This window comes from Camelus ferus, chromosome 5, assembly GCF_009834535.1.
Source record: "Camelus ferus isolate YT-003-E chromosome 5, BCGSAC_Cfer_1.0, whole genome shotgun sequence".
Classification (NCBI taxonomy): Eukaryota; Metazoa; Chordata; class Mammalia; order Artiodactyla; family Camelidae; genus Camelus; species Camelus ferus.
Window position 1 is genome coordinate 33,739,763 of NC_045700.1, and position 26,946 is coordinate 33,766,708.

At 38.1% G+C, this 26,946-nt stretch overlaps 1 protein-coding gene and 1 non-coding gene across 7 annotated transcripts in view; both read left to right on the plus strand.

Moving 5' to 3' along the window:
* Positions 1–26,946, plus strand: part of GPD2 (glycerol-3-phosphate dehydrogenase 2) — a 134,305-nt gene that overhangs the window by 67,680 nt on the left and 39,679 nt on the right. The window lies entirely within an intron of this gene.
* On the plus strand, positions 1,908–2,014 carry LOC116663929. The gene has a single exon (XR_004320285.1). It is a non-coding gene; the product is annotated as a U6 spliceosomal RNA (small nuclear RNA).

The window sequence follows — 26,946 nt, forward strand, 5'->3', positions numbered from 1 at the left end:
TCTACAGCTCAGTGAGGTTTTGTTTTTGTTTTTTTTAACCCCCATTATGTGATCTTTTATAATTAGTGTTAGATATCTAACTCTTAGCATGAAGAAATTTTATTTGTTTTTTGTTTTTCCAGGAGACGTTGGTATTTATACTTCATAATAAGGGATATCCTTAAGGCTACCACCCATTTCTTTCTTCTTAGTGTTAGGTCCTGAATCAGTTTAGCTGTCAGGCTTTCATGTATGAATGCAAAGTGTGTCTGTGCGGATGGGACAATGGGGACTAACTCAAGAAGATGTGTTAGGAGCAACAATATTAGAAAAATGTTAAGGGTCTTAGACAAACATTAGAAGCTAGAAAATTCACAGTTTACAGTGCCTTCCAGCATCTAAACGCCACGGGGGAGGCACTTAACTACTTTTTTGGTGCCCTTGATTGAGCCTGCATGTTAAAGGACAATCTTCCTGTGAATTTTCTTTCTCTGCTTCAGGCCCTTAACGTTCATCCATTGTAGTTTGTTGGGTGATTATATTAAAGAGGTTTTTGGTCCAGGAGGAGTCAGAAAGCATTCTGCAAATGGCCCCCGCCTTTCCTGACATGGAAGTGTTTGTGCCCTTTGCCTTTTAATTTTAATCCTTCCCATGCAAACTCTCTCAAGTACTTGGCCATTTTCTCTAATTCATGTGATATACTGAACACTAATTATTTTTATTTTTCACTTTTATTTGTTTTTTTAGCTTGTGCATATTTGAATCTCCTTAAGAGGAATATTAGTGGATGTGATATCTGAACTTGTGACATCCTGTCTTATGTTGGTTTGATATTGTTATAAATTATAGATTCTTATCGATTCTAAAGATTCCATCAATCCCTGGAGAAACCAAGGGAAATCTATGTCATAAAATGCAGAAGAAATATTATCCTACTAGGATCAAGGGGAAGAAGAACTTCTTTAGTCTAGAATTGGATTGTATAGCTTGTTACGGCTTGTTACAGGTTGCAAAATTATGAATTTAGCCAAGATTATTGAAAATTTTTAAACTTATTATCTAAAATAATTTCAAAATGATATTTGAAAATTGATTGTGAAACCTACGTCTAGAAGGAATAAAAATAATTCTAGTCACTGGAAATAAATAATTTCTTTTTTAACCTTGTTCTGAAATGATGCAGGCCCAACTATGTCATGCTTGATGCAAAACAAACAAGAATGTGAAATACAGTTTAGTTCTCTGGTTTCACAGCTATATTTACAGACGGGCCAACTCTTGTGATACCTAATGATGTGATGAGCAAATTAAATACCAGCATGGAAATAAGGTAGAAAGGAGCATAGAGTAAAGGAATTAAATGCAATAAATTCGTGTTCAGAGGAAGGAAGGGATGACTTGCCCCTTGACCAGAAAAATAACATCATCTTGCTACCAAGTATTTCAGAGAGGAAAAAATACTTCCTAAACATTTACCATTGCAACTGAAGCCTACAACTGTTTACACTGTAATTTATAAGATAAACCTTTCTTAGCAGCAACAACAAAAAATACTCTTCTTCTTAAATAATCATTATGAGACTGTAATAACAGTCACCCAAATGATTTCAAAATGCATTTGGCTGCTTGAAATATTTTTTTTAACATAAAAAATAAATTTTTGAGTTGAAATTCACATAACATAAAATTAACCATTTTAAAGTGAACAGAAATAACAATTTTTATAACTCCCACCTTGGGAGAATCTTGATTATAATGAAAAAGTGGTGCAGGTAATTAAATGAACTTTTAAAAGCTACAAGAAGTTTTGCTTACTAAATAATCTTATTAGTAATACATCACACAGTTACTTAAGCACCAGTGAAAAGCTAAATATAACGGTGTGAAAATACAGTCAGACTAGTAAACATCACCATTAAGATGGATAGGTTCTCACTTTGGCAGCATATATACTAAAATTGGAACGATACAGAAAAGATTAGCATGGCCCCTGCACAAGGATGACATGCAAATTCGTGAAGCATTCCATATTAAAAAAAAAAAAAAGATGGATGGACCAGTACCTGAGAGAATCTTTAAGATTCTTTCAAGACTGAGATGTTAGGGCTGTAAGGTATTCCCTCTGAAGTACAAAATGTACAAAGGTTAAAAAATTGTTCTTAATTACTCATGCAAACAGCTCATCCTAAATAAATAGTGACGACCATTGCACATGATTAAGGCAAAATCTTTTCCTCCACAAAAGTCCATAAAGGTAGTAAAATAAGTTTCACCTACTTTTTTTTCTTTTTATCTTTTCTTAATTGAGGTATAATTGACGTATAACATTATGTTGGTTTCAGGTGTACAACACTATGATTCAATATTTGTGTATGTTGCAAAATGATCACCACAATAAGTCTAGTTAACATCTATCACCATACATAGTTATATGCTTTTTTTTCTTGTGATGAGGGCGTTTAGCAACTTTCGAGTATACAACACAGTATTATTAACTATAGTCATCATGCTGTACATTACATCCCCAGAACTTATTTATCTTATAACTGGAAGTTTGTGCCTTTGACCTCATACTTTTAAATAAAGTAATTATAGTGGCTATTCTGTGCTTGGCGTAGGTATGAGCCATTCCCATATTTTGGTATTAACCACTGGAAAACAAACTCACATATGTGGAGGAGTGATTGTTTTTCAGGATAGACAAAGTAAATGTCAAATTTCTCAGTAAAATCCATAGGAGATGAAAGTTGGGATAGGAGGTGACATACCAAGTTATATTTTCATTTTATAATCTGTTAGAGAAAACGTATAGTCACCGCACTGTTCTCTGACTGAGACATGTCCCGGTGTTTCCTCTCCGCTCCTCACCGTCTGCTACCAGAGAGCCAGCAGCTGGACCCTGTCCTTGCCCGTTGCCACTGATAAGGGGGTTTCCACGTCGCGAGTGCGGGGCCTGGTGCAACTCTCCCACGTCAACAAGAAGTAGTTAAGGTGTGACAGACTTGGGTGGCTTGGCAGGCTCTGAGGTTATGTGAGCCGGCTGTGGAGGGAGAGCCAGTGTCCTCAGAAGCTTGCTTCCTCTTCCTCTGTCAACTTTGCTCCAATCTCCCTGCTCCCAGAGAAGATCTGTGGTGCCATTCTAGTTGGACTTCAGTCATCCAAATCATGCACAGAAAATGAGATACAATTAAAAATCATTAAATATTTAAAACCATTATATACCCCCATTAAGCTTCTGTAAGATGAAATTGGAGAACAAAATTACAGCTTTAAATTCTTCCTTCTGAGAGCCCAGGTAGTGACAGAGAGAGATGCCTGTTACTTCATACCCGGTGACGCCCTTAAGTGTTCCTCATGCACATCGGAAGATAGCAGCCTTCGAGAAATTACACTGGCTTTCCTAATGTAAATAAAAGTTGGTTACAGCCATGTTTCAAAGGGGGAATTGAAGCCCAGGTTTCACTAGAATATTCATTTTTATTCCAACCTACAACTCACAGCATACAAATAGATGAATTCAGCTCGTGAGAGAGCAAAGCCAATTTAATCTCTGGCTCCCCTGAGGTAAATGTAGTTCACGGTCCTGCCCCCACCCCAACCTCAGTTATAATCCCTGGCTCCTGGAGGTAAAAATGCACTGAAGTGAGGAAAATTCTGCAGCAGGATATAATGATCCAAAATGACAGGGACAATAATGACAATGAATTTCATGTCTCCCAGTCATGAGCTGGAGATGCTTGACTAGGCTGACTTATACAATTAAACTGTTACAGGTACAGCAGGAGATGCAGTTAGCTGTGTGCTTTGGGGAACGATGCCTCTGGCAAAAGGCAGATTGTGGAATCCAGACTCTTTTGTTAGGAACAAACTATTATTCCTCTAGGCATGCACCCGCAATTGTACACTTTAATAAAAGAAAGCTTGGGTTAAAGACAAGTCTTTTAAGGTGTTTATTTTATCTACTTTGAAAGCTAAAAAAATCAATTACCCAATAACACAAAGGTGATTTTTTTTTTTTTTTTTTTTTTTTGGTCTTACGTTTTCGTTTTTGTTTTAATATGGAGTTCCTGGAACATAAGTCAAATCCAAAGATGGCGCCTTTAATCCTCACTTACATTATTTGCAAACACAAGTGTTGAACTATTACTGGGTGTGATCTACTTTAAATCTGATAGACATATTAATTTCTTCAGAATAAAAATAGGTTGAATAAATAACCGAATAGTGGGTTTACAAATGAAACAGCAGTGCCACTTAGCAGGTTTGGCTGTGTGCTGCTTCATGCAGTTCTTGTGAGGTTGTTAGGGTGATTCTCAAGCGGTTGTGTGAGCCTCCCGGGTTGTACAAGACCATCCCCTGTGGTAGGAAGAACATATTAGAACTTTTACTTAGATCTGTTTCTACCAAATTCCTTAGAAATGTCGGTTTTTACATACGGTTTAAGTATCTATAATATATATAAGTACAATAATACAGGTATGTAATTTATAAATAAATATCTATATTGGGGTTATATGCCAACATTTACTGTACTTCTAGAATACCCAACTTGATTTTTCTTTTTTGAGCCACTAGGTTAGTAATTTGTCATTGTTTTATGTCTTTAGTAAATTAACTAATTGGAATATTTTCAAAATAGACGTATTCAGCAAGAGGAAAAATTCCTTCTTCTCTGAAAGAGTAAACATTACCAAATCCCTTCCTTCCCTTCTTAAGGTCCAGCTTCTGTAAACTTTGAGAGGAAGTCTAAAAAAAAAAAGAAAAAAACCAGAGGGGGTTATTATCTTGGGATCCTCAAAATTATCAAAATTTGGCATGATACATTAAAATATGTGTTTATTTTTACTTTAATTTTCATCTTAAAATCAAAATATAATAAATTCATTTTAAAATGTAAAGCTCTATTTGCCAACAGTTCCCAAGGCTCCCAAACCTTTTCAGACCCTTATTATTTTTATACATATCAAAGTTTAAAATTGTGTGTATGTATCAAAAGTAATACATACAAAAGAATACATATAACATATATAAATTGTCTTCCTTTTTATCTTATGTAAACATTTTAAAATAATCTATTGTTTAGTTTTGTTTTTAAAATTTGTAAAAGTATAATGTGGTGTGTTATATAAGTTGATAGAGACTTTGAAAAACAGACACTCAGTAAAGTTGAGCGTGCATCTGTGTGATTCAGTAGTTCTACTACTAAGTTTATGCCCCAGAGAAAATCTTAACACCTGTCAACCAGGAGATATGTACAAAAAAGTTTGTTGCAGCACTGGGAATAATTTCAAAAAGGGAAATAATTCAGGTATCTATCAAGAGACAAACAAGTGAATAACCTCTAGTACTCATAATGGAGTAAAACAGAACATTGAAAGTGAATGAACGAAGCTAAGCTGAACCACAGGGATAAGTCTTAGAAAAGATACGTTGAAAAGGGCATAATAACTTGTTTCACAGTTGTAACCGTCACAATCACACTTGAAAATTGCTTTCTAAGTATGGTAGTGTAGTTGAAACAGTCAACAGTATGGAAGTAGATGACTTAGGTTTATAAACTTTTTTGAGTTTTGAGCCCCATATTACACATCTATGAATTTAGGCTTGTAATGTTTTGCTCATGGGATGTTTTGAGATTTCAATGAGTTAATAATAAAGGAAAAATAACTTTATAAGTATAAAAAACTACTTAAATTTTAGTTGTTTTATTTGGGTCAATTTTATGGATATTCTATAGTCCATCAAATTTCAACTTTTCATGAAAGTGTTCTAAAGTGAAGCATCAGTTCTACACACGTCCCCTTGCATATTTAAATTTTGCTGATTCTTCCAGAAAATTTACAAAAAAATTTTAGGGAAAAAAAATATTGTATATACAAACATGCTTCACAGAAGTGTATAATCTTTGAAATTTAAGGGTTAAAAAGCACATTTTAAAAGAACATACTCTAAAATTATCCGCTTCTTAGACACTAATTTAAAACATATTTGTTTTAATGTTTTCCTTGTCCATATGCAGTTTTACACTTGTAAATTAAATGAATAATTTTTATGTTGATTTCCTACTGTCAGCTTTTCCATTGTATTTCTCTTCTTGTTTTCTGTGAGTTACATAAATGAAACTGACATTATTGCTCATATAGCAGGCATATATTTTGCCCCCGAATGCTGCCTTTTTGCTATTCAGTGTCTCTGGATACCAACTAATGCTAAATGAAGTTTGACATGTACCCCTAAGAAACAAAACTTATAAATTGCGGCTTCAAAGGAAACCTTGAATAAATAGGACACATTTGTGTCCACCCAGGCTAACATCCAACATATGCTTTAGCTTCCTGATGATGAGACAGAGCAAAATAGCCCCTAGGAAAGTTTGCAATTGTTTATCGCTCACTTGACCAGCACGTATTAAATACCAGACTTTCCCTCTCCTATAATTAGTTGGGTTTTTTGGGTTTTTTTTTTAAGAAAATCAAAAGCACACAAAAGTAGATTTGGTCAGGTGCGGCATACTGAGATAGTAATTCATATTGTACTCTGAGTATAAAGACTTTACAGTGCTAACATTCACCAATAGAAGGGTATGTAGTATATGTATGTGTATATGTTGTTGGAACAGATCGTTCCGGTGGGTTTACAGTAAGCTATTTACCTCTGACACTCTGTTGCTTTGACCCTTTTTGAAAAGATGCAGGATCAAAGGCAAAAGCAGGTGTATCAAAAATCTCCATGCCCTCTTTCCTCCAGTTTACTCTTTCATCCAAAAAGTATTTATGGAGGTTCTATTTTCTAGGCACTGTTCCTGGTATTAGGGACAAATGCATTAAGGACAGAGGCTGAGCTTTCAGGCTTTAGGGAGTTCACAGCATATATCCCAAATATTGGTGCCAAAACATGTGGTCCCTACTACCAATGAGGTTTTATATTTGTGTAGCAGAATGTGGTTTTCAAAACATTTTTTCTCCCATTAACTATCTTAGTTGACCAAACTAAGCATGTACACTGGAATAGGATATCATGATCCCTATTTTCCAAGAGAAGGGGAAGCCGAGCTGAATATCTGGATCAATATTTTGGATTTAAGGGGGTGTGGAAGTAATTTTTTCCCCTTGGCTAAAAAAAAAAAGAACTTTACAAAATAAAGATTATAGCATCATGGCTTCTTTCGGCTACCATTAGGTTTTAAGTCTGTCACAAGCTTTAACAAAAAAAGGCCAAATAGTTTAACAAAGTATATGCATTTTCACTAAGGGAAATTCAGACATATGTAAAAGTAATAAGAGTGAAAAAATGAACTTCCAGTTTCAACACATAAACTCATGGCCTAACTTAATCTATACTTCTATCTGCTACCCCTTGTCCCACCAGATAATAAATATTTCATCCAGTGATATTTCAGTCTTATATCTTTAATGTTAAGGGCTTTCTTTAAAATACAACCACATTTAAATGTTTAACAATAATTCCTTAATATTAAATATCTGGTCATGATCACATGTCACCTCTAGTCTCATATAACCTTAATTGGCTCCTGATTAAGAAACCCATAAAACAAAGCAAAATCCTAGTTAAGGTTTATATATGCCAATTCATTCTTTTTAACTAGCAGGTTTCCCATACCTTCCTTTGTTTCCTCACGGCTTTAACAGTTCCCCTGTATTTCCTGTACAGTGATTGTTAGGCTTATTCCATTAATCTGCTGCAGCACAAGAAACAACATCCAGACAGTGGCTTGAAACATCAGTGGACTCTCACAGGTTTGAGGATGGATGGGTTCAGCTGGGTGTTTCCCACTGGGGCTCCTTCCTATGGCTGCAGTGAGCTGGTGGCTGAGGCTGGAGTCTCCTGAAAGCTGTTTCAGGTGTCTGGCTCCTGGGCTAAGAAGGCTGGAACAACTGGGGATCGGCCCTGCATCTCTCTCACTGTGGCTTTTCCACATGGCTGGGTTGGAGTTTTACACAGACTTCTTATGTGGTGGCTGGCTTACCCCAGCAAGCGCACCAAAAGACCAAAGCTTAAATTTAAGCAAGGCTTCCTCTGACCTCGCCTTGGAAGTCATACATGTCACTTCTGCCACATTCTGTTAACTAAAAATGAATCACAGAGCATCCCAGATTTAAGGGCTAGGGCGTTACAAAAGCAAGAAAAAAGGCATCGTTTATTGGTTGGGGAGGTGGGGCATCTGTGGTGACTAATTGCAAGGAGGTTGAATCAAATTGTTTTGTCAAAAATACTTTATAGGTGGTGATGTGAAATTACCATCACAAATCTTTGTCTTTCTCTCTCTTTTTTTTTAATCAGTCATGGTTGTTGCCTAGATCAATTTGCAGTATGTCATTAGAGGTTAAGAGCTAAAAATCATACTTTTCTAACTCTGCCTTTCCAACTTCATTTATTAGTTGGAATACTTATAATTTCCTGTATCATCTTTGCCTACCTTGAAGTACATTTCGTATAAGATGTCTGGATAAATGTTTCTTTCCATTTATATACTAGTTTTCAACAATAATGAGTTAGTTTTCTAGTATCCTCCAAATATGAAGAAAATTTTTTTGGATTATTATTAAACTCAAGATTTTAAATATATTTGGTATGTATCAGTCTATTAGAATTACTGATATTCAAACTACCCTTTCTCTGGCCCATGGGCACCTCCTCAAGTTAGCTCCTGAGCTCTTTTGATAAGCTGTCATTGGTATGATGACTTCTATGTTATCTGCCATGACAAGAAACTCCAGGCTCATCTTGTGACTTTCCTGACCCAGACCTGGAAGCAGTCATTTCTCTAATACGGCTTGATTCCTTCTGTGGGAAATGGTAATTAGAAACCATAATCTATTTGCTACAGCTGTTCATTGCTACTGATTGGTCATTGTTTCTAGGCCTTTATGTAGAAAGAGTTAAGGGAAATTTTTGTTTAAAGAAGAAAAATATGATGAATTCTTAAACATAGTTATACTTTAAATTCACGAGTACATGGCTTTTATTTAATCTCATGAATCATACACGTCCAAAAATATTATTACTGAAACCAATTTAAAATTTTTGTTGTTGTTACAGTTTTGTTGTTGTTATTGTTCTTAGAGTATATGCCAGTGGGAATATATAGACAGATCTCTGTCTTTTAAAGCTACTTGACATAGTTTCTATCAATGTGGTTATGCCATCAGCTCACTGCAACAAATCATATTAATTTTGTTTTAGACCTATAGGAATTTACCTTTTTAAAGCTGAGTTTTAAAAAAAAACTTATTATGTAAAATACAGGACTTCTAAGTCAAAATAAAAACAAAAACTTCAAATAAGGCTAGCTTGTTCACTCCTTGTTCACTCCACCCCATTTTTTCCTTCTCCTTAAAGATAACATTTTTAAAAACAGAATTTTAGCATATCCTTTCATTGTGTGTGCATGTATTTGCATATGTGTATATTATATGTACACTTGTATTTGCCCCCCTACCATTTCTTAGATAATGGTAATACTTCACTCTTCTCACCTAATATGAGAGATATTTCATTCCGTAGTAGTATAAGGAACCACAAAGTTTTGAAAAGGTGAATTTAAAAAGGATCCAGGAACCAGATCTCATGGAGTTAAACTTTATAGTCATGTTAGCCACTTAGATCAAAATATATCCATTGGTACAGCTTAGCCATCAGTAAACCACATTTTCAAGTTATTTCTCTTTTTACAAGTGAAAACGAAATCTTATTTCCTTTCTTTGGACACCACAAAACAATGGCACATCCACTAGTTTTATCTGTATAGACAGATTAAAATTAGGCTACCAGTCTCAAATGCTACTGTTACCATTATATAAAATATTGTCTGAGTTGTTTAAATTTGCTAAAATCTAGTTCATATCATCTGCTTGTGGCGAAAGCCAATCTGCTTAGTGAGGCTAAATGTTCATGTTAATTATAGTCTTTTAAATAGATGGGTCTGTTTTATACTAACACATGAAATTATATACTTCTTAGTAAATTTTTATTTCATGTTCTTTATATTAATGGTGCATTAAAATTTAGACATGAAACCAATTAATTGTAGTTTATGGTTAAGATTTAAAAGTTTGAAGGATTTTTTACTTTTGTCTTAGGGACATTGGGAAAACATGCACCCAAGAAATAAGAGCCATGTTTAAATGTGCTGCATATTGAAATTTAAAATAACTATCCAGTGCATTTGTCTCAAAGCCATTCTTCCTCAAAAAGGCAATCACATAGTTGCATTTAGAAAGAAGGGGAGAAAGGAATAGTTGCCTTTGGAATACAGGGACATAAATGGGAAATTATAAAGCTATGATGATTGGTTTTCAGGGACTGATTTTCTTGTTACTTTATTATATGACAGTATAATGCCTCCCATATCTATTGGCAGAGTCCCAGGTATCCACTGATCTACCCACTCAAGCATGTTTTCTAGTATTCTTTTAGGAGGATCAACAGTCTGCCCAGGTAAATGTTTAGAAAAAGGGAGAAAGAGAGAAAAAATGGTAGTCAAATCCATTTTCAGTCGTCCTACTCACAGCACACAGCAGCTTTCTTCGTGTGACAGAAAGCCAGGCTGGTATCTAGCCTACAAGAAAGAGTACTACTAAAAACATTGCTTCAATTAAAAAAAGCCCCGTATTTTAGTCTCAACTAGAAATTCTACAGCCAAGCCCTGGTAATGTAATATAGAAAAACCAAAAAAAGTCATTGGTACATAGTTCTTAAAAATGAAGCTAACACCTTGGTGGATTATATTCTCTGGAACCAAATAGCCTACTATTTAAAATGTGAATTTCACACTGGTTTCTTGATTACTATTGATGCTTTACTCATATCACACTTCATATTAGTTAGTAAAACACTCCTTAGATCATTATAGCCACCCACAGAAAACATGAACTGCACAACCACTTCCTTTAAAAAAAGAAAGACAAAAACCTCAGCTTTGCACATTAAATGCACACAAACACACATGCACATAACTGACTTTCCACACAACTTACATAGCTACTGCTCCTCTACTATCCAAACCCAGGAGGTACTCATGCATTCACTGGAGAAGCATTACCAATTTGTAAGTTAATATCTATTCAAAAGAATAAGTCTTTGGGAAGAAAATGATAAAATAACACAAGGATTAGATGAGCAACTCTCAGGTTAAGAACAAATGAAATAACTTGCACTTTATGTCTTTATGTCAAAGGTGGATAATATATACTCTGAATTTACTTGCGATAGGTAACTCCAAAGCCTCTCAGTAAACTAGAAAGTTCATATTTCCCACGTGTTTTAAATTCTAATTTTTAACCTGAGAAATGCAATAATGAGTGGGCTTGGCAATTTATGCAGTTTTATTTTTCTTTATAGAGGGCGAATTCTGACTGAAAGCCAGCTGAGAAGAGGCTCCAGAGTGCTCCCTCTCTCAATAATTTTCTGTGCAAAGCATTGTACCTCAGTAGTCACCTCAAATCTGTTTTGGCAAAAGAAGGGGTAGAAATACATTATTATTAAAAAAATTAATCTGAATACAGTCAGACAAATTCACTACTCCCACCCCCTTAAGGGAACAGCATAAACCCAAGTTATCTTTGTCAATAGTTGGCTCTTCAAAAAAATATTAAAAAAAAAAAAACAACATGCTAGATATGTATAAAGCAAGATTAATTTTTTTTTACCTTTTCCCTCTGTCTTCTACTTGTATATTTCTTTTCTTCATCTCTTTTGGGTAAAACTCACATTTTCATGATCCTTCAGTACAAATAAAGAGAGAAAAACACATTTGGCCACTCAATTATGTCTGTTTTTTAAACAGCAAAAGACCCTCCTTAAAAGAAGCTAAGCATAAACATTAACACAAACATAATGAAACAAGCATATAATTTAGAGTAATATGTAAAGTATATAAATACCTAGATGCAGTTAAATACCTCATTCACTAAGGTTTAATTATTTTAATTTGCTACATTTGCTGCTTAGTGTAACTTTGGTCCTTCTCTCTCCCCCGCCCCCAAATGGGAATAGAATTAATTCACTCTATACATTTTGATTTAGACATTTGTCTGAAACTTATTACTCCCCTTTTTATCATTAAGTATCTTTGATCAACAAGCCTTTGAGTGCATCTCAGTGTTACCAAGATGTGTGCAGGGTGGCTCTCTGTGACCACCCTCTCACCCTCCAGTGCTCCCCCACCATCTGATTTTGAGTAGGTGGTCTTCTCTCAGAATGTGTACTTTTTGAGCTACAAATTTCAGACTATTTCCCTCTTTTAATTTTCTTTGAATTATTTTAACCATTTTTCACAGATACTGAGCTTGAAATTTTAGAGACACCACAAGGGCCTATTCCTGTCAGCTCTTGTTGAAATTGTTCTGCCGGCTGCACCAGCAGTTACAAAGCAGAGAGCAGTGCCACTCAGAAACCAGGTGAAAGCAAGTTGCAGGAATTCCGAGCATAACCAACAAAGGGACAGGAACGCAGAAGGCTACTGAGGAGCAGAGAGCTCGGGAGAAAAAGCACAGTTCCCTAATTTCCATGTCTACTCCCTGTATTTGTTGTAGAAATTGTGCCTTGTCTAGGGTTGGACAGAGCCAATTATTAAAACAGGTTGTCGTAAACATTTTCCTAACTGATGCTCGGAGAGCTCTGCACTTCTTATTGGGTCGTTAGTGTGTGGGGGAGAAGAGCTCCGACAGCCTGTGAGGCCTGCCATCGGCCTCCTCCAGGGGGATTAAGTTACCCCAGACCTTCAAATCCATCCTCTACCTCCACAGGAGGGGACCTTTCCAAGGGCAGGAGGAAGCAGCAGCTGCTGAAGCACTGAGTGCTTCTCTCCTGTTCAGGAAGTTGTGACCACACTCATTGCTTTCAGTTTTCCTTATGCCCAGAGTCCTTGGGTCCAGAATAAAACACGAGTCCTCTAGAAAGTTCTGTACCACTGTAGCACTGTGGAGCCCCTGGATCCACCTTGGTGGTCTCCATATGTGACTGATCAATGAGAGGGAAGGAGTGGAAAGCCATATTTTCCCCCATCAGTGCATGAGCCATGAGATCGTCTGAAGAAATGTCAGAGAACGGCTTAAAAGCAGTAGTTGAATTTTAGCCTCATGTTTCTGCTGCTGAAGCTGCTCCTCCCCAAATTGCAGGTCTTCTGGACCAGCCTGTGTTTTACCTGTGGACTTTAAACATAAGTCTGTCCAGGAATCTGATCTCATCTGCAGGGCTTCCAGTTTGGGCCTTACCTCTCCTAGTTGTTTTGATAAATCTGCTTTCCAAAAGTTTGTAAGAAGTCCCAAGTTGTAGAGGGGGAGAAAAGGGTTTCCATGTAAACACCACTGAACTTCCTGAAGTCCAATTCTTGGGAAAAAGTTCACTGAATGCTGACACGTGTTGCTTTGGAATTGAAGTGTGCCTACTCTAAGTTGAGGCTTTCTCTGTATTACTGCCATGTCTGTGAGGCTGTAAAAGTGAATATCAGCACTTTTTAAGATTTTCTTCTCTTTAATTTTTACTTTCTTCTTCAAGATTGTCTTTAACATATTAGTCTTGGGATGTTTGGAAGGACCGTAAAGAAAGCAGCATTTTGCAGGCAAGTTGAAATTATATGTAAACTCGTATCTTTCTAGTTAGGATAGCATTAGTTTCCTTTTTTCCCCCAGGACTAGCAATTTTATTTATTCACCTCTGCAGTGACCATGTACTGAGTCAAATGTTAAAGCCAGGCAACGTAATGGGTCCTGGAGATATGCAGAATAACCCAAATTGTGTCTTTTCCTCAAAAAGCTCTTTGGAGGATACAGACAATCAAACCAATGGTTTGCAGTGCTGTGTGGCAGGTTCTGTGAGAGGCATATACCTAAGGTGGGTGTGGGGGAATCTAGGAGAGCTTCCACAAGTAAGCAATCCTTTCTGAATTTAAGAAGTAGCATAGCTCGGTGAGGTCAGTGCGGGGGATGTGAAGGAACTCTGTGGCCAAAAGCATGAAGGCTCACAGAGTACAGGAAGCAGTTGTATGGAGTGAGCATGGGGCGAGTAAAGGTGTGGGGGAGCAAACGGCCAGGATCACGGAGGCGCAGTTATGCTGCGCTGAGGAGTCCAGTTTGAATTCTGTAGGCAGTGGGCCTCCAGTGACTCAAGACAGCATTTGATGCAGGGAACTGGGATCTAGGGACCATATTTGGGTGATTAATGGGAGAGTCTTGGATGTGATTTTTTTATGCTGATTTGAAGAAACCCAGGCTGAGAGAGAGGCGAAGGCTTAGGAAAGAGACGGTATAACACTGGTCTATCTCTTCGCTCACTTTTCCTGGACAATTCCGGTATTCCCTATTTAGATTTTCCTATTCTTTTAATAGTTGCTTTTTGTGGTTTGGCCTTTATATTTAGTAGATGTCAGCCCTTTCTGATCTTTTGTGAAGTCTTCCTCAATTTGGAAGTGAATTAATAAACTAACGTCAAATGTTTTCCAAATTCAGTTTTAAGAATAATCTAGATTTTTAAAAACTTAAGTAATGTGGGCTTTGAAAAAAATCTGTAATTGCCCAACTGGCTTATGTCAACATTTTGGAAAGAATATCAGTCTTTAAAGCAGTGTGAGAGATACAAACCCTTGGGGGAGTGAAGAATGCCTGGTGTGTGCTAATTTTGTACTCATCCAGGTGGGAGAGGAGAGGAGTAGCCAAAGCTATAGATAGAACAAAGACATGTCAAGTGCAACCTGGTCTCAGCTTGGGCTTAGCTCTCCTCACCGCTTCCAGATCAGAACGTCAGCGGTTTGCTTACTTATTTCTAACCTGCATCGTATTAAGATCTTACTTTGACAAATCACATTTTGATTTATAGTCTGTGCTTTTGGCATGTGCTTTAATGGCATTAGCCAACTCTACTCACATACTGAATTCATTATGTACCTTATGTATGTAAGTAGTAATACTTCCTTTTAATGAACATACGGTCACATCAAAGTGCTGTGAGGTTGTTTTACAAAAGCGTCTTTGTGAAACAGGGCTCCTCAGAAGTTTTGAGACGTGTGTTAAGTTGAAGACTAATATGCTGCATTTTGAGTTGTATTTTAATGGAGTAATATATTATAATTTGGCCTCTCCTTCAGGTGAGTAAGTAGACTGTTATAGTCTGGGTCTTTGATTCTCAGGCTAGGTTTTTCATTAAATTGACTATTTTTGACATGTAAGTTTTCAATTTGTGACCAGGTGAATTAAAAGCTCATGAAGTAAAATAGACTTTGAATTTGTATCCTGAACTATGTACTGATAAAGGGTAGATGAGTGACTTTTCTTATTCTCTACAGGTGTTAAGAAGTTCACAAAATCTACTTTTATAGACAGCTAGATGTGGCAGCACTAATCCTTGGCTAGATCTGCTGAACTGTTTTTTATCCTTAAAATATAGGCACCCTTCAGTGATGTGTGAGGACAGGGCTCTCCCAAGGCAGGTTGTTAGAAGCAGAGAAGTGAACCAGGAAGAGGCAGGCTCGAGGGCTAGGCTGGCCATGAGCAGTCTTCCAAGTGGAGTGGTTGGCAGTCCTAAGCACCTGTCTCAGCTGACTTGGCAACCCCAGGACTCCTCATCCCGGCCCTCATCAGCGTGCAGGAGACTGCTGGCGGGTCTGAGCAGGGAAGCAGTTTTCTCAATGAAGTGATGCTCCGTGAAGTCAAGCATGTGACAGCATATTGGGGATATTTCGGGAGAAACGGGGCAGAGGGTGGTCTAGTGGAGAGAGAGAGGCCCATCCTTGAAGGAAGAGCCAGGCAGAATGTCAGAGCTCTAGCCAAGCAAGCTGAGATGAGAGCAGTGTCCTAGTCCAAGTGAGAACTGAAGTGCAATCCAGTCTATATTGGGGAGGGACTCTCATGCTTGGTGTATATGGCGGGAGTGACTGCAGTCTGGTGAACCCCAGGGATTCCCTTGTCTCGTGGTTCCCAGAAGGCAGATAACAATCTGTGGGCAGATTCAAATTCTAGAAGACTGGGACTCCTCATTTATTACCAAGTATGGTCAGGATTGACTCAGGGACTGCTTAGGGCTGAGGCTGCAAGTTGAAGGGTGTCAGTAATTACAGCTGCCTGAGAGTACCTTGACAGTCTCAGATAGAAACTAATCTAGTCTTTCTTTGACAATGACCACTAACTAACTTTTCCAGGAAGATTTTGAGAATTGCTGGGAATAGGGGCAAGAAACTATTCACCAAAGCATGGTATTTAGTTCTTTTTGCTTTTTCTTATAAAACGCAAGTGAAAACATTAGTAATAGTCATGGCATGTCCCAGCCTTGTATTTAAAAGTTGAAAGTAAAATTTAATAAATGTGTTTTCAATTTAGGGTGGCATTGTATAATATCTAACTTTATTTTTACTGCTTTTTTATATTATAGGAAATGATTAGAGATGTGAGGGTGTGGTTAGTTTTTTTGTTTTGTTGGTTTTTTACACTTGAGTCTTGCTTCATGTTACCATGTTCCAGAATTTCAGAGACAAAGGGAAAATTTCTTGACATTTATTGAAACTTTTTCCGTGAAAAAGCTGTTTTAATGGTACTATGTAATTTTAATATTTTTTAGTAGTTTACCAGAAATGACTCTATAGCCTATTAATTGAATCATTTCATTTTTAGACTCTTACGTATTTGTTGAGCACAGATTTGAGTCAGATTGTCTAGAATATTGGAAATGTCTTTCTCAAGTACAGGGGTATTGATTAGATCAATAGTCAGTTCCTTCCCCCTGGAGGAGGAGTTCTGAACAACCATGTTTGACATTGATGTGGAAAGTCTGACCGCATATGACAGAGTAAAGGCAGCTTCACTTGAACCAAAGTAACTTTGTCATTGGGAGCCTCACCAGCATAATGGTGGATGATGGTGGTGGTGGCAGGGAAAAGAATCGTCCTTCCTTCCCTCCCTCTCTCCTTCCTCCCTCCTTCCTTCCTCTTTCCCTTTTTAAAACTTGAATGTTTCCCCCAGCTTTATTTAGGTATAATTGACAAGTAAAATTGTAAGATATTTAAAAGTACACAATGTGATGACTATATATATATATATATATACACACACACATTGTGAAAGGATTCCTTTCATTGATTTATAACATTTTAACTTTTTTTTGTCAAAATGGGCCAACGTATACAAAAGAGAATAGGATTTTGAACTCTTATGTACCATCTCCAGCTGTACCAATTATCAGTTCATAGGTACTTTTATTTAATATAGTCCTTCCCTTTCTCTCTCATACATTTTTTTAACTCCTAAAGCAGAAGTCAAATCCCTGCCTGCCTCTTATTTTGTATGCTGAGAATAGTTTTTACATTTTTAAATGGTTAGATTTTGTGGCGCAAAGTTATGTAAAATTTAAAATTCAGTGTCCATAAAATAGAGTTTTATTGGAACACAGCCACATGCTTATTCATTTAGCTGTTGCCAGTAGCACAGTTCAGTGGGTCAACAGAGATCGTATGGCCTTTACAGAAAAAATGGGTCATCACCACACCTAGAACATTTTAAAGCATATTTAACGTATAAGGACCATTCTTTATTTTTTTAAACAATATAAAGCTCCATGTCATTATTATATTCATTATTATATCCAATTAAATTAAAGACAGTTTCCAATATCATCTAGTACATTGTCCATATTCAAATTTAATATGAGATATAGGTTGGCCAGCCAGAAGTTGAAGTATCATTGAAGGTTAGAGCAATGAAACAAAACTGTTTTTGTGTGTGTCAGGAAATGGATTGTTTTCTTGTACTTAGAAACAAATGTTTTCAAATTAGATAATAGAATGTAGTTATCTAATTATTTTTCTAGCCTTTTGAAAAGTCTGACTGGTCATACTGAGTCATCTATGTAGCTAAGCTACAACGCAGGCTACGTAGGAGATCTTTTTTCTTGCTGTCTCTAGTCTTTTTTCTCCTTTGTGTTCATCTATCCAGAAGAACAAATATGCTGGCTTTAAAAATATGGCTATAGCGTCTGGCATAGTATTTGATGTATACAGTTGTAATGTTGACATCATTTCACTGTGTACATTGTGTATAAGCATCCTATTCGTGTCTTTTCATCTGGGAGATATCAGATATTCTACTAGCTGATAGAAGGTAGGTAGTGACATTAAAGGAAGAGCCCTGTTGAGCAGGTTCCCACCATGCTTGCACCTCAGTGTTCTGCCTGAGCACGTGATCTTGGCTGTAAAGGTTCACAGAATCTGTTTTTTCACATCTCTTAGGGTGATAAGGCTCTGCTAAATTGATGGGCACTAGCCAAGCTCACAGACTACTGAATTATAAATTGTTTACTATAGACAACAAATAGTTTATCACCTTCTCCATGCCTGGCACTGTTGTCCTTCCTAGAGATAAGTTGGTGATGGTGATGGTTGGAGTGGATAGAACTAAGTCCCTGCCTTAATTTATTAATTCCTATGACAATCAAAACATCCATGTAGATCCAATGACTCATGAGTGTTGTTACTAAAAAAAAAAAATCCCATAGGGCAAACCTATCTAAATAATCAAATTAAGATCAGGATTAACAGGGATGTTGAGGGTAGGGGAGTATATATGTGTGAGTGGGGAGGGCTATGTGTGAACTCTGTATTTTCTGCTCAATTCTGTTGTGAGCCTGAAACTGCTCTAAAAGAATAAAGTCTATTTAAAAACAAAACAAAACACAAAAAACAGATCAAGATTTTGCTTAGTAACTATCAATTTCAAGCAGAAGCAACTGGATATTTTTTACTATAATTTGAAAGAATATTGTTAAAGATATATTTGTCAAATGAGTCTGAAAATTTTGTTTTTGTAATTAAAAAGAGAATTAAATTCTTACTCTTCTTTTTTAGGGTTCAAGCCCCAAATAAAGTTTCTCAGTAAACATTGAACCTGCTAAGAGATAGTATTCTGAAAACTGAGGAATGCTTATGATTTGAATAACAAGTAAAAGACTATCTCAAACCAAAGGAGAGGGAGGGTAAATATAGTAGAAAGAAATCTTTGTCATCAGTAATAATTCTTACGATGCCTCCCAGTTTACAAATGCTTCCACCTATGCTCTAATGTGATCATTTCAGTGGCTCGAAAAGATCTGCAGCAAAGTTGGTGTGAACTCTGCTTTGCAGGTGAAGAAACAGACTGATGGCAAAGGAATGTGCCCAGCATCGTCAGTCTGGCACACTGTGCCCTAAACTCAGGTGTTCTGAGTCTCCAGGTCCAGTGCTCTCCCTGGGCTGAGTTAGCCTGCTTTTCATGTTAATGTGATAGTACACATTCTTTCCAGACAATCAGGATCTTGGGCTCTGGTCAGACTGATTTGATAACAAGTTGATAAGGTGTGGAATCTTCCTGTGATTAGAGACAGAAATCTGACAAGATACATGACTCACTTGCAACAGATAAAGGTTCTCAAAAGGCTGCTTCTGGGTAGAATTCCCCAGCTGGTCCTTAGCACACAGTCCCAGGTACTTATTATGTCGCTCACACTTGGAATCGCCCCTGGGGCAGGTGGAGGCATTCCAGCGGATTTGTAAAAAGTGGTGTGCATGTACTTACACACAAATGAGGAGACGGGACTGAAAAGTAGTTCTGTGTAAGTGAAAGGATTCACTCACCTTTCCCAGTTCTTTTACGAGAGGTGGATCGTTTCCCATTGGAGGGCTCCTTTTACTTTGTGGTAGGATTCGATTCTCAAGTTTTCGGCTGGCTTATTTGGCATTTTGTGATTGCTACTGAGAGAACTGGTAGAGCTGGGGGGCACCTGTAAGGTCACAAAGTTCCACTTGTGGCTCAAGCCGTAGGGAAACTGAGGCTTAGGACTTGCCCAGGTTTTTAGTCACAGGCAGAAGAGAAATAAATTGGGCTGCCCTAAGGAGAAAATAACTTTTTGAGAGGCCATCGATCAACAGGCAGAACCGCTGGGAAAGCTGCTGAAGACATGCTTGAAGAATAAGGGACAAAACCCAGTTTGCCTGACCATGACTCTGAGCTGGGGAGGTGGGGGGGGGGCGGGTTCCTGGGACATAGGGACTTTCAGTGCAAACACCAGGAAAGGTCGAGGCAAACCAGGCCAAGTCAGTCACCCTAGAGATGGGCAAGAGGGGAGGATATAGGATCCAGGAGGGAACACAGGCAAGGCAAAGACTGATTGTTCCCCCTGTATCTGTTATCTCCTTGCTGTTTGGTGGTCAGGAATAAAGACTGCCTTCTCCAGGGCACTAGGCATGGCCATGTCACGTGACTAGATAGATTCTGGCCAGTGGGAAACAGTGTGCACAACTTTAAAGAAATGTATTAAAGGGAAGGGATACATCCTTCTTTACCCCTTGCCTCTGCTGACTAGAATTGGGATGTAATGGCTGGAGCTGGAGCAGTCATCTTTAACCACAGATATTAAGGAACTAGAAGCCTGGACCCCTGATGATCATAGAGAAAGCATATTGATCAGACCTCATACATCTAGACTTCATTTATGTGAGAAATAAACTTCTACTTAAAAAAAAAAAAAGACTAAGGGACCAAAAGTAATTGTAGCAACCAAAGCCTCAGGCAAAATCCTATCCCAGAACCAGTGCACTGGAGACTTTCATGCTGATTACCGCCCCTCTCATCTTGTTCTGTCGTCGCTGCTGGCAACTGTGTCCCTGCTCCCCGAGAAAGGGATGGTGCTGCTGCTGCTGGTTTGCCCCCACCTTCAGGTTGGATTCTCCATGTCCGCTTCTTTGAGTCACTGGCTCTAGACTGAGGTCTGTGTGGAGAGCATCTGATCGGTGGAGCGGGTTAGAGGCCAGTATCCCGGAGCGGGGAGGTGGACTCTGCCTCTGCAAGGCTTATGTGACAGGGAGAAGGCGGGGTGGATGCTGGGAAGCAAAAACAAACAAAACCCAGACTATTACCTGTTACAGAAACACATCCAGTTAGCGGCTGTTTGAGGCATTAGAACTGGGGTCTTTTGACTTTTCCCAATTTATAGCAAGGGTTGACTTCTTTTCTAGAAACTGGCAGAGGCTCCTTATTTTTAAAAGAAAATGAAGTCCTCTGGCTGAAGACTTGATGATTCTAATATTCTGAAACACTCTGTTATCTTGTCAATGCTGTTTCCTTCTGGTTTGAAAACCATTCTCCTGTCTCCCTACCCTTGGTGACACACAGAAAAGAATACCTGGCTTGTCAGCGGTAAAACGTGAAGAGAGTGAAAGTGAAACAAAAGAGCAGACAGTGTTCAGGAAGTGCAGAGATTAGAGATTAGTTGTTATACATTCAGGAAAACTTTGCCAGGCTGATGAGCTAGAAATCATTTAGAACTAGAAAATATACAGAGCTTTTTTGTTTTTATCTTTTAAGTATTTTGAGCAGTAGTGTTATCTTTTAATTAAGGCACAAAATGGTCTTGACTTTTCAGTAATTTTTAAAATCTTTTAATAATAATAGTTAAAAGTTATTAAAAAACTATTATGTCATAACCTACATTATCTGTCTCACTCCTCACCCTCTGTCAATCCCATTGTCATTGCCCTTGTATAGATGAGTGAATAGAACCTTAATCACCTCACACTGGTCAGAATGGCCATCATTAAAAAGTCCACAAACAATAAATTCTGGAGAGGGTGTGGAGAAAAGGGAACCCTCCTACACTGTTGGTGGGAATATAGTTTGGTGTAGCCATTATGGAAAACAGTCTTGAGATTTCTTAAAAAAAACTAAAAATACACTTACCATATGATTCAGCAGTCCCACTCCTGGGCATATATCCAGAGGGAACTCTAATTTGAAAAGATACATGCACCCCAATGTTCATAGAAGCACTATATACAATAGCCAAGACATAAAAACAACCTAAATGTCCATCGACAGATGACTGAATAAAGAAGCTATGGTATATATATACAATGGAATATTACTCAGCCATAAAAATAATAAAATAATGCCATTTGCAGCAACATGGATGGAACTGGAGATTGTCATTCTAAGTGAAGTAAGCCAGAAAGAGAAAGAAAAATTCCATATGCTATCACTCATATGTGGAATCTAAAAAAAAAAGAAAAATGAAGATACTAATGAACTTATCTTCAAAACAGAAACAGACTCACAGACATAAAAAACAGTCTTATGGTTACCAGGGAAAAGGGGGTGGGAAGGGATAAATTGGGAGTTCGAAATTTGCAAATATTAACTACTATATCTAAAATAGTTAAACAACAGGTTTCTTCTGTATAGCACAGGGAACTATATTCAGTGTTTTGTAGTAACCTATAACGAAAAGGAATATGAAAATGAATATATGTATGTATATGTATGACTGAAGCATTATGCTTCCACCATAAATTGACACACTGTAAACTGACAATTAAAAAAAAATTAGAACCTTAGATGAAGCAACTAGCAATGATTTCATGATTGGCAGAGATAGAACTTGAACTTGAGCACACATGCCTATGAATGAAGCCCTGCAGATCTTCCTGTAACATAAGCAAGGAAAGGTGTGTCTGGAGCCCTGTGCTTGGTGATATTTTAGGAAAACTGCAGAGGAAAGAGACAGGAAGTGAGCTAAGAAATGGAGAGACTTTTTGGAACTTGTGACCTTTTTAAGTTAGACTGTAAACTTGCTCTTGTCCTGGGGAGGCTGGGCCAGTCTGTTTCAGTTTCTACTCCCCACAGTGATACTTAGCTCACTGCCAGGCACATAGTAGGTGCTTAATAAATATTTGTTAAAGAAGTAAATCCTCAGGTCAGTTATCTTGGGTTAGGGCACCACGCGTTTCAGACCGCAGCTCTCAGTGACGAAAGACCCGCACCCTCAAAGCTGCGCATTCTAAGACGGCTTATCCGTGACCCTGGCGCATCTCACAAACCACCAAGGAGGATGACCTGTGGCTTCAGGCTTCATAATTGTGTGGCCTGTAGAAGAGCCTCTATAGTATATCATGATCCTGATTTCTCAACTTCATTTCAATTAATCTTTGTCACATTGCTCCTTTCCCCCTTTTCTTCCTCATAGGTATAAAAACCTATTTTGGGTTTATACGAGAGAGAGAATTAATTGTCCTAGGTAGGCACGGGAGGGGAGGGGTCTTCACTATAAACTGATGCACAGTCATTTTTGCACAGACAGAGCAAATGAATACTCGGAGCATTCTGTTCTTTGCAGTTTAAGTGTAGTTTTATTTTCATTCAAATCTAGCTAGGTTCCTAAGTATCCAAAAAAGTAGAAAACTTACTCTTCACTAGATTCATTTAAAACTTTTTCAAGAAGGGGAAGCCCTGAGGGTATAGAAACTTTATGTACTTAAATATGTCAGGTTGAGGCACTGCACAATGTTTCGTTTACTTGGGGCCAGAGACCACAAATCCATGCTGATTGCTAATTATTCAGATTGTAAATAGCTTATTCGAGAACTTAGGGTGAGACAAAAGAAAGATGAAGGAACAAAAGGCCCGCGATAATGAAAAGGATATTGTGAAGAGGAAGGCTGGGCAGAATTATGATGCAGGTCACATCCTCTGCCTGTATTTAATTGTACCTTTGTATTTAATAATAAAAATGATTACATGCTCAGTGCTAACAGGTGTCTCTTCCTGAGAACTGCCGTATAGATAAGTGACAGCAAATTACTCCAATTCATAAACTTTGAATATTATGCTTTTATTTTGAGTTTCACCAGTCTATACTAGAAGACATTTCCTGTGAAAATGTACATGAACCTAGAAAGATTTTCAAACTTCATTCCTGATAAGTGTATATAAAATACAGATGACTGCTTGAAAGACGAATGAAAAAACAATCACTTTGCAGGCACTGTTTAACCAAATGTGGTTGTACTAATACCGTGGTCACATTTCTGATAGTCTATGCTTCATCTAAGCTTTGGATAGAATTGCTCATTAGCAGTGACGACAGTTTATAGGTGGTGGTCTTGTTATTAGGACTTATTTGCCATTTCTGCATTTTCTCTACTTGCTTATCTTGACCACTTTCCCTAACTGCCCTGCCTTCTCTAACTCCCCCAGGAGCTGCTCTCCCCGCCCCCTGTTTCCCCTTCTATTGCCATTATTGCAATTTGTAATTGTCTTATTAATTTATTTGACCTGACTTTACCTGCCTTCCTTGTAAGAATGTGGTTTCATGGAGCAGAGACCAGGGGAAGCTTGCTTTCCCTCCTCGGTGGATCTTTAATGCCTGGCATCATGCCTGGCCCGTGGTGTGTACTCAGTCAGGATTTGTTAAAGGGGTCTGCCACTTGCTGTTCTAGTCATACAGCAAACCCCTGCTCACTTTAACTTTATTATTAGCCTGTTCCTTTTGCTTGTACATTCACCAAAAATGTTGTGATAGAAGACATTCTGTTTCTATGGTCTGCTGGGTAACTAAGTAGTGAGACAACAGCCCCGTGGGTCAGTTGAGACCACAGCTATAGTGGGGGTAGGGTTTGAGGTCAGGGACTACTCCTAGAATCTCTAAGGCCTGAGCACATTTCCCATATTTGAATAATCTCTGACCTGTGATTATCTTCTATAATCACGTTCACTCATTTATTCATTCATTCAACAGCTATCTGAATGTCTACTGGGTAGCAAATGCTCTGGTGGGTACCAGTAAATCAAAATTGAATAAGAATACATGTTCTTCTCAGAACATATTATTAGAATCAAGATGCCCTAGGCCTGGAACTATGTCTGTTTGGATGTCTAGTTGTAGACTCAGTTCCTAGCATAGTTTCTGGCACATTTAAAAGCAGTTAGTATATTTGCTCAATAAATGAGTATTGAATGCAACTATTTAGAAAATAGTTCGTGCTGTACTGAGGGTGCGTACGTTGTGCCATAGAAACACAGGAGAGAAGGCTATTGTGTCTGAGAGGAGTCAGGGAAGGTGTCATGAAAGAAAGATGAACATTTGAATAGTTTACCAGATCGGGTGAGATGTTCCATGGAGTAGGGGTTACGTGAGCAAAAAGTCAGAGGCGTGAAAGTATAGAGTTTGATTTGAAGATGAGCACCTTGGTCAGCCTGTAGATTTAGGGAGAGTGAGGGGATGGTGAGCATCAAGGCTGTTAGAATCATTATTAATTTCCTCATTCAGGGACCCAGTGTACTCAGTCGTTCTAGCAGCACAAACTAATCACCTTACCACCACCTATTTATAGCGTTCCTAAAGGAAAATGAATTGTGTTCTAAACAGCCGTCTTAGAATGCAGTTTTGAAGATAAAACCTGCTTTTGAGCTGGGACTTACTTTATTAGAAAATTGCCTGTAAAGTTATCTGTTGTGACAATTCCACATAACAGCCATAAAACTTCAGTAGTGTAAAAGTAGTTAGGATTCACCACTTGTGCATTGGAGTGTTCATCTAGGTGGTTCTTCTGATCTGGTCTGGGGTTGGTTCAGTGATCCTTCTGGTCTCCGCTGAACTTGCACTCTTGTTTGGAGGTGTTGACTGTCAGCTGATGTGGGGTGACCTTTGCTGGGATGACTAGGGCAACTCACCACAGGCCTCCCGTCGTCCTCCTGTACCAGCAAGCTGGCCCTGGCATGTCCTTTTCAAGGCATTGACAGGGTCTCCTTTTAAAAATCACATCTACTAACATTCCCTTGACCGAACCAGTTTCACGTGGCAGGGTTCAGAGTCACAGTGGGAGAGGAACCGGGAAGACTCTTGGCAATGGGCATGGCTCCAGGAAGCGGTGAAGAATTATGACAATGTTTGCATTATACTACCTGGCTCATAAAACTAATCAAATCAAGGTTTCATTATAATTCTAGAGCTAATGGAAGGGTATGACTTCTGATTTTATTTTTCATATTTACTTTATAGAGCACCTATCTTTGGTTCTTTACTAATGCCTAGTCTCTTTTTTGACATGCTGAGCCAAAGTCACAGAGACCAGAAATGAGGAAAATGTTGAAGTGAGATCTCGAAAGAGATAGGCAGCTGTTGAAGATCAGCCATTACATGCACGTATATTTCAGAGGTGCCCACCCAGCCCCTCTCCGTTTATAGGACACTGAAGCCCGGAGGAATGCAGTACATCACCCACACCCTCCCCACTAGGTTAGTGAGTCACTCAAACTTACGACCCAGTCATCCCAAGCCTAGAGCTGTTCTCTGTGTCTTGTAAGGTGCCTTCTCCCTAAACTGCTTCATGCGTCTCCCTGGTCCCCTCTGCTCCCCACACAAATACTCACTTTTATAAATAATTTACTTTTGGGGGAAATTTCATTGTTGTTATAATTTACCGTGAAATGTATATTTTCATTTGACTTTCCTTTTCAAGCTTACTCATATGTACTTAACCCAGAATTCAGTCATCTCTTTACACACAGACGTGCGTGCATACACACAGACATCTATCTTGCTCTGCCTCTACCTGTACTCTTCCCATCAGAAAGGGAAGTTTTAAATATAATGATTATATTAGGTCAGCTCAAGTTTTGGTGTGTTAGCCTTTGAATTACCTTCGCCAGACAGTTAAGAAGCTTTCTGAGAGGTCATTGTGTCATTATCAGTTTGAGACAATGAAGCGTGCCCTATGGATTTTGTTAGAAAAGCTTTAGGGAGGGATTCTTTCTCTCAAGCATCCCTTTTCCCTTGGCTAGGAGTAGTCCCATGATTGTATAAGCCCCAGATCAGGGCCTGGGGAGGTGGAAGGAAATCTCAGCATTTCAACAGCGGCAGTCTTTTATTGATGATGAAGTTATGGGCAGGTGTTATTTTAATTAAGAACGACCAGCAATTAGACCTCCTCTACGGATTTCTGGGTCCATAAAACGGTCTGTAGCTATCCGTGTAAATGGTCATTTAACAGTATGTTGTATTAAAACAAGATTGTATGTAGAATTTCAAAGCATCACAGAATTCTAGATCTGAAGGACCAGGAAAATGTCAGGTAATTTGTTAACCTTGGGTTTTTCCCATATTTACTCATTCTTCATACCCTTTACACATTCAATTATTGTTTCTATTTTCTTCAGC